Below are 7,040 nucleotides of genomic sequence, written 5' to 3'. Positions count from 1 at the left end.
CCTCCAGGTTCCAACCTTCATCAGGAATGTGCACCAGAGACTGACAGGCAGTGCAACTCCAGAAGAGAAGCTGCTGTTGGAGTTTCTGAGGGTGACTGATGAACACCCTGCTGATGCTGTGGTGACCCTCCTGCACTGTGCCCCATCATGTGACAGGTACAGGACCCCCTGCCTTCGGGGCTCAGGGCTCACCAGCCTTTAGACCTTCCTCTTTTAACCTGTCTCCCACGTTTAACTAAAGCCATACTTCTGCTTTGTTTCTGGCCATCCCACGTGGTCGGCCAGAGGGATGGAGAGTTCCAGGACCCCCTGACCCCTCTGTTTCCCAGTCCTGCCATGTCAGCCCCGATCCTGTTGCCATGCTCCTTCCCTGCTCCTCAAGGCACTTTGACCGGCACCCCCCTGACACAGAACTCTGGTCCCACAGAGCTGCTGCCATCATGTGGAGGACCATCACCTCATCGGGAAGGACAGTGGTGAAGGTGCTGCCACAGCTGCTCTGTGTGATGGAGGACTGGCCACTCCACAGCATGTCCACCTCTGACGGGGACAAAACGGATGTCTTTGCACTGGCTGTGAGTTTCTGGAAAGGGCTTTCGCTCCCCCCAGGTCACCTCTCCGGTGGCTCTCCATCCTCCCCCAGCACTGCATCTCCCTGCCTCAGGCGCTGGGCTGGAAATGTAGGTTAGGGGCAGGTTCAGGGGCACCAGGAGAGGTGCTCCCCCTGCATCCTCCCTGGCATCTCTTTGCCACTCTCGGGCCCTGCCACATGGACATCTGAGCACTGAGAGCTGTGTCCAGATGGTTTATCTTTTGCAGGCAACCAGGGTGATCTGGGAGACTCTGCAGATATTCCGGTTCCCAGTCATGGACAGAGTATTCCCTCTGTCTCCTTGTGGCTCTGCTCTTTCAAGTTCTCATCAGCACCTAGCAGATGCCAAAGGAGGTTGACACCTTCTGGAGGGGATGCTGGGAGCAACACAACCTTCCCACCGAGCCCAACAGGTGCTCCATCCCAGTCCTCCCCTGCCTTCTGTGCCCTCGGGCTGGGTCAGGGCTCCCAGCTTGACCTGGGCTTTGCTCTGCACCCAGGTTTGCGTTGCTGACCCTGAAGGCCCTGCTTTGCCATCTGGAGTGTGGGGAAGTTGTGGTTTCAATGGAACGCAAGTGCGGCTGGGACACGCTCCTCAGCGCTGACACCCACCACTACGCGGTGGGTCTGTTGGCCAGGTGAGACCTCCTTGTCCCCACTGCCCCTGTCCTTTCTGCCTGTGCACGGGGCACCCCTACAGTGCCTGTGGTCGTGGGCCAAAGGGCCTTGTCACTGAGGGATGGGCAAGCAGAGTGGAAAAGGCTGAGAGAGGCGGGTGCACAGGATGAACCGCCTCCCAGAGTGCTTTTGTCCTGGGGAAAGACCAGGCCTATGTGAGTCCATCCCGAGACAGGTTTACCCACCAGGCTCAGGGTCAATGGGTGCCTTTTTCCCTCTGGCAGGGAGATGAGCCATGTCTCCGACCCCTTGTGTTCCCGGATTGAGGAGGATCACAGATCTGACTGGGAACGATTCAAGGCCTGGAGAGACGTTTATGGGGCCCGAATAGACTATTACTCCATGGACTGACTTCTTGTTCCCCAGTTTATTACCAGTTTTATACCATATTGTAATGTACGCCTATGTTATACCCTATGGTTTGTATTGCTCAGGGCTTGCCTGGACTTGCCCTCACATTTTTCCCGCCAAAAGTTGTTTACTCTCTTGTTCTCCCCTGGTTTTCCCTCTCATCTCTCACTGATTGGTTGATGGCTGCCGCAGTGCAGAGTGAGCTCCTATTGGTCCCTTCCCTTGGATACCCCTAAGTTACACCCATTTTCCCCCTTGTCTCCCAATCCTGTTTCATCCTGGGTTGTCAATCCCATGCTCCACCCCAGTTATCAGACCTCCCCTTACCCAAACCTTATATAAGTCGCTGTTCTCCCCTAATAAAGTGGCATTGCACCCCTGACCTTCAACCGAGTCCGAACCCTTTTGTGCAGTGCTGCATCCCTATCCCTATTACCCTCGGGCCATGGCATATGGCGCCAAACGTGGGGCATAGTTGAAGGTCTCTCACATTGAGAGAACTCCTGTGTGCTCACTGGGGCTCAGGGATCACCAGGAGTGGTGACCACCCCGCCAGTCCTCCTCAGCTGGACATGAGTGACTGTGGACTGCAGAGTTGCACGGGTTGATGCACTGGAGAAGGTGAGCAGCTGGGGACACTCCACTTCCCACCCCGACACCTATCCCCTAAAAGGGAGGATTTTTAACAGAAAGGACAAGTGTCAAGAGTCACTGTAATAACACCATGGGACTCTCGCTGTCCACTTCCCAGAAGTTCATCTACCGATGACTTAAGGATTTCACCATTGAACACGGTCACCCCCTTGATAAGAAATCAGCGAAAACACTCACCAAGTGGCTGGACCACAAAGGTCACATACTTGCAGAGGACACCTCTGTGGACCAGTCTGTGGCGAGATAATGATAGGGGGGACCGAACAGCTAAAGAAGCTTTAATTGCCTGGAGACTAGTTCTGATGGTGCTACAGCACCAGATGATGAACCAGAATAACGGTCTCCATGAAAAGCACGAGAAATCAAGTACAAGACTCCTATCTACAAAAACAGCTCCTAAACTGTCACACAAACTGCACCGGACACAAGATGGCGGGAGGGAAAAAGAAGCTGCATCACGGCATGCACAAAATTGCGTCGGGAAGGAGGGAGGCAGAACACGCGAGGAGTGAAGGCGGGAAAAGTTGCCGCGGGAGACATCAGTGCAGGAAAAAAGGAGGCGGGCTCCCTCCGTGCCACCCCCTAGACCACCTCCGCCCCACCTCCGTGCGTCAGAGACTCCTCCCCCAACATGCCCACACGCACACCCTCTCCCTCCAGCTCCGCCTCCTACCCAGAAAGACCTGCCCCCCGGGATAGAAAGGAAGTCAGGGGTGGGGCTAGGCCAAAGGTCAAATCCAGTTTCTGTAAAAATGGCTGCACGCATAGGGCCTGTTGCACCGAGGCCTACCCCCTTTACCGGTCGTCTGATTCCGATATAGACTATTCGCAGCACTCCCCTGAAAGACAGGCAAACCATCCAAATATTTGGAAATCATTCAGCTAATGACATAGACTTTCTAAAGACCTTTCCGATTTACCTGGAAGAGGGTAAAGCTCCAGAATGGAGACCCATTTCATATCCCATGCTTAAGGATATTAAAAAAGCCATTGTCTGGTATGGACTAGGAGCACCCTTTACGGTTGGCCTGTTGGAATCGTTCTTTTTGGCATATAGACTCATTACTTACGACATTTGTGCAGTTGTGAATGGACTTTTCTCCACGATACAATTGTCCGTCTTTGAGACGGAGTGGAAGAAATTGATTACAACATATGTGAATGAAAAAATGGAAAGGAGGGGAATACCAGTGAAGCAGGCTGTAGACATGCTTTATGGTCAGGGACACTATTCAAGTAGGGATGATCAATCTCGAATTGACTTGAAATTTTTAGACATATCGAAAGAATTGGCATTAGAAGCAGTCAAGAGGGTAGCGGATACATACGTCCAAACTCCCTCGTTACATTAATCAATCAAGGCCCAAAAGAGCCCTTTGTAGAATTTATTACCAGATTGAGAGAAGCAATTAGCCGTCAAGTTCAACAAAAAGAAAGCCAAGACATCCTCTTTAACAAACTGCTTATAGAAAAAGCAAACGAGGATTGTCAGAAAGCCCTTAAGATGTTAAAAGACCCCTCCCTACTTGAAATGATCGAAGCTTGTAAGAACTTTGGCTCTGGTTCCCATAAAGTACGCCTATTAGCTGCTGCCCTCACCAGATCCCAATCCTGCTTCAACTGCGGGAAAAAAGGACATTTTAAAAAGCATTGTCCGGAGTTAGCCACAGAACTAAATGCCCCAAAAACACTTTGCTGGAGGTGCGGGAAGGGTCGCCATTGGTCATCTACCGGTGCTGATCATTAACTAACATTAATGGCGAGTTCCTTCCCTCAAGAAAATCCCTGGGACTGAGGAAAAAGGTCACCATTAGTTTGTTGCCGGACCTCTGCCCGTGCTCCTGCGAGCACTCGGGAAACAGGGAGCAGAGTGTTCAGGGGGGCGCGATGACAAAAGCATCCCCTCAGCTCCGCTCCATCCTGCACCCGACACCGCGCCCAGTTACTCCGTAGTGTGGGAGTCCCCACCAGACCCGGTCCCGGTTAAGCAACAGTGCACCCCCTTGGACTGGATCATTTTAACTGTTGTCCATCCTTCTATCCATCTAAGCTCATATGAGCAGCTGGTCAGGGTCAGGTCATCTGCCAACGTTCACCCAGAAGAGACATATCTAATAGTGTCACATTTCTCAGCTGTGTCGAGGGGTGTTATGGTGATTCCTACCCTCTTAACGGGTCTCGTTAATAATAACATTGCCGTGTGTTTGTCTGTTGCATTGCCACCTGTACAGTTGGAAGATGATTTCCCGGTCGCGAAAATGATCTCCATGAATGCCCTGACATGTGTGATGTCCAAAGACGAGGAGGAGAGGAGTGAGACTCTGACAGAAGCCAATTGGGCAACCTCAGTGAAATCTTCTCGACCTCTCCTGAAATGTTTAATTTATTTTTCAGAACCGAGACATCCACAAAAGATCAAGGTGGAAGGGCTTTTGGATACAGGGGCAGATGTAACCATACTGGCGGCAAAGGACTGGCCGTGCGGTTGGCCGGCCCAGTCCACAGACACACGAGTCAGGGGGGTAGGAGGGTCACAGTACCCAGTCAGAAGCAAAGAAATTGTCACAGTATACAGGCCGGAGGGCAGACTTGCATCTCTTCAACCGTATGTATTAAACATTCCAATCACACTGTGGGGACAGGACGCCATGGAACAATGGCAACTAAGCTTAAAAAACGAAAGAAAAGTTTTAGGGGGGGTCACTGAGCAGGTGCAGTTGCCCAAACTTAATTGGAAAACTGAAACCCCTGTTTGGGTGGATCAGTGGCCCCTACCCAAAATGAAGTTGCAAATTTTAAATGAATTGGTTAATCAGGAATTGGCTAGAGGACACTTGGAGCCTTCCACCAGTCCCTGGAACACTCCAGTGTTCGTGATACAAAAATCCTCAGGTTCCTGGAGATTTCTCCAGAACCTGTGCAAAGTGAATGAAGTCCTAGAGCCAATGGGAGCCCTCCAGCAGGGGATGCCTTCTCCATCTATGCTCCCTGCTGAATGGCCCTTAGTGGTGATTGACATAAAGGACTGCTTCTTTCACATTTATCTTAATCCGGCTGATTCGGTTAAATTTGCATTTTCAGTCCCAGCCATCAACGCTTGTGAACCCCATCGCAGGTTCCAATGGAAGGTGCTTCTCCAGGGGATGAAAAATTCCCTGACACTATGCCAAATGTTTGTGGCAAAAGTGTTGGAACCCATTAGGTAAAAGTTCCCGCAATCGATCATCTTCCATTATACGGATGATGTATTGATTTGCGCTAAAACAGAATCGGCAGTCAAAAAGACTCTGAACGCAGCGATTTCGGCTCTAAATTCTTAAGGATTGGAAGTATCCCCTGAGAAGATACAGAAGGAAACATCCTGGAGGTACCTCGGACTCCAAATTACCTCTAAAGCTATCAAACCTCAATCAGTCGTGATTGAAAAGAAAGTCCGACATTTAAATGACCTCCAAAAACTATTGGGAGCGATCAATTGGATCTGACCAGTATTGGGGACCACAACTGATGATTTGCACCCCCTATTCAATCTACTCAAAGGAGATGCAGAGTTGTCCTGCCCCAGAACTCTGACTCTGGAGGTCGAGAAAGCCCTTTCTGTGGTTGAGAAAAAGATATCGGAAAGACAAATAGGCAGAAAGATGGAGGGACTGCCATCTTCTTTAATTATAATCGGAGAGCACAGACAGCCATTGGTCATATTAGGCCAATTCTCAACAGATACTAAGGACTTCTGTTTGTGGGAGTGGATCTTCCTCTCACACCAATTTTCTAAAACAATTGTCACCCTAGCAGAAATGACTGGAAAACTGATCTTCAAAGGATGCACCAGATGTTTGGAACTCAGTGGAGAGGAGCCGAGTTGCATCTACCTCCCACTGACTTCCGAACAACTGGAACAACTGATGCAGAATTCCACTGATTTTCATATTGCCTTTGGAGGTTATCCGGGAGAAATCAAATTCCACCTCCCGGCATGCCCATTTTTACAAAGACTAATTCCAATTCTGGTAAAATTAAAAATTATGCAATCAGACATGCCAATAAAAGGTGCAAAAACATTGTTTACCGATAGATCTGGGAGAACCGGAAATGCAGTAATTGTCTGGCAAGAAAATGGTAATTGGCATCAAGATATTCATAAGGCCCAAGGTTCTCCCCAAATCGTGGAATTGTCAGCAGTTGTTCGCGCCTTTGAAATTTTTAAAAATGAGGTGATCAATATTATATCAGATTTGGCTTATATTGTGGGCATTGTGAAAAGGATTGAAAATTCATATTTGAAAGAAGTTTCCAATGAAAGATTGTTCGGTCTGTTAACAAATTTGTTGTTTTTAATTCACAACAGGAAGTTCGAATATTACATTGTCCACACAAGATCTCACACTGCTCTACCAGGCCCTGTGGCGGAGGGAAGCCAGACTGCTGACCATCTAGCAAGTATGGTTGTTACCCCTAATTTGTATCAATGGGTTAAAATTTCCCATGAATTTTTTCATCAAAATGCACGGTCACTGCAAAAACAATTTGGCCTAAAATTGACACAAGCAAAAGAGATTTTAAAAGCAGGCCCTGACTGTCAAATGGTTCCAGAGGGGACCAATCCCAGAGGATTAACAGCTTTGGAAATTTGGCAGTCAGATGTCATGCACATACCTGAATTCGGAAAACTCAAATACGTACATGTGTCCATTGACACATTTTCAAAAATGATTGCGGCCACCGTGCATTCCGGTGAAAAAAGCAGGGATGTCAAGAGACATTT

At 49.1% G+C, this 7,040-nt stretch overlaps 1 long non-coding RNA gene across 1 annotated transcript; it reads left to right on the top strand.

Moving 5' to 3' along the window:
* The first annotated feature begins 66 nt into the window (after window positions 1-66).
* Window positions 67-1,533, top strand: LOC113940744. The gene is made up of 5 exons (XR_003525529.1): window positions 67-156; window positions 428-575; window positions 820-1,005; window positions 1,093-1,230; window positions 1,495-1,533. It is a non-coding gene; the product is annotated as an uncharacterized LOC113940744 (long non-coding RNA).
* The last annotated feature ends 5,507 nt before the right edge of the window (window positions 1,534-7,040 follow it).

This window comes from Corapipo altera, unplaced genomic scaffold (assembly GCF_003945725.1).
Source record: "Corapipo altera isolate COAL_440 unplaced genomic scaffold, ASM394572v1 60797, whole genome shotgun sequence".
Classification (NCBI taxonomy): domain Eukaryota; kingdom Metazoa; phylum Chordata; class Aves; order Passeriformes; family Pipridae; genus Corapipo; species Corapipo altera.
This window is presented reverse-complemented; position numbering and strand designations above follow the sequence as displayed.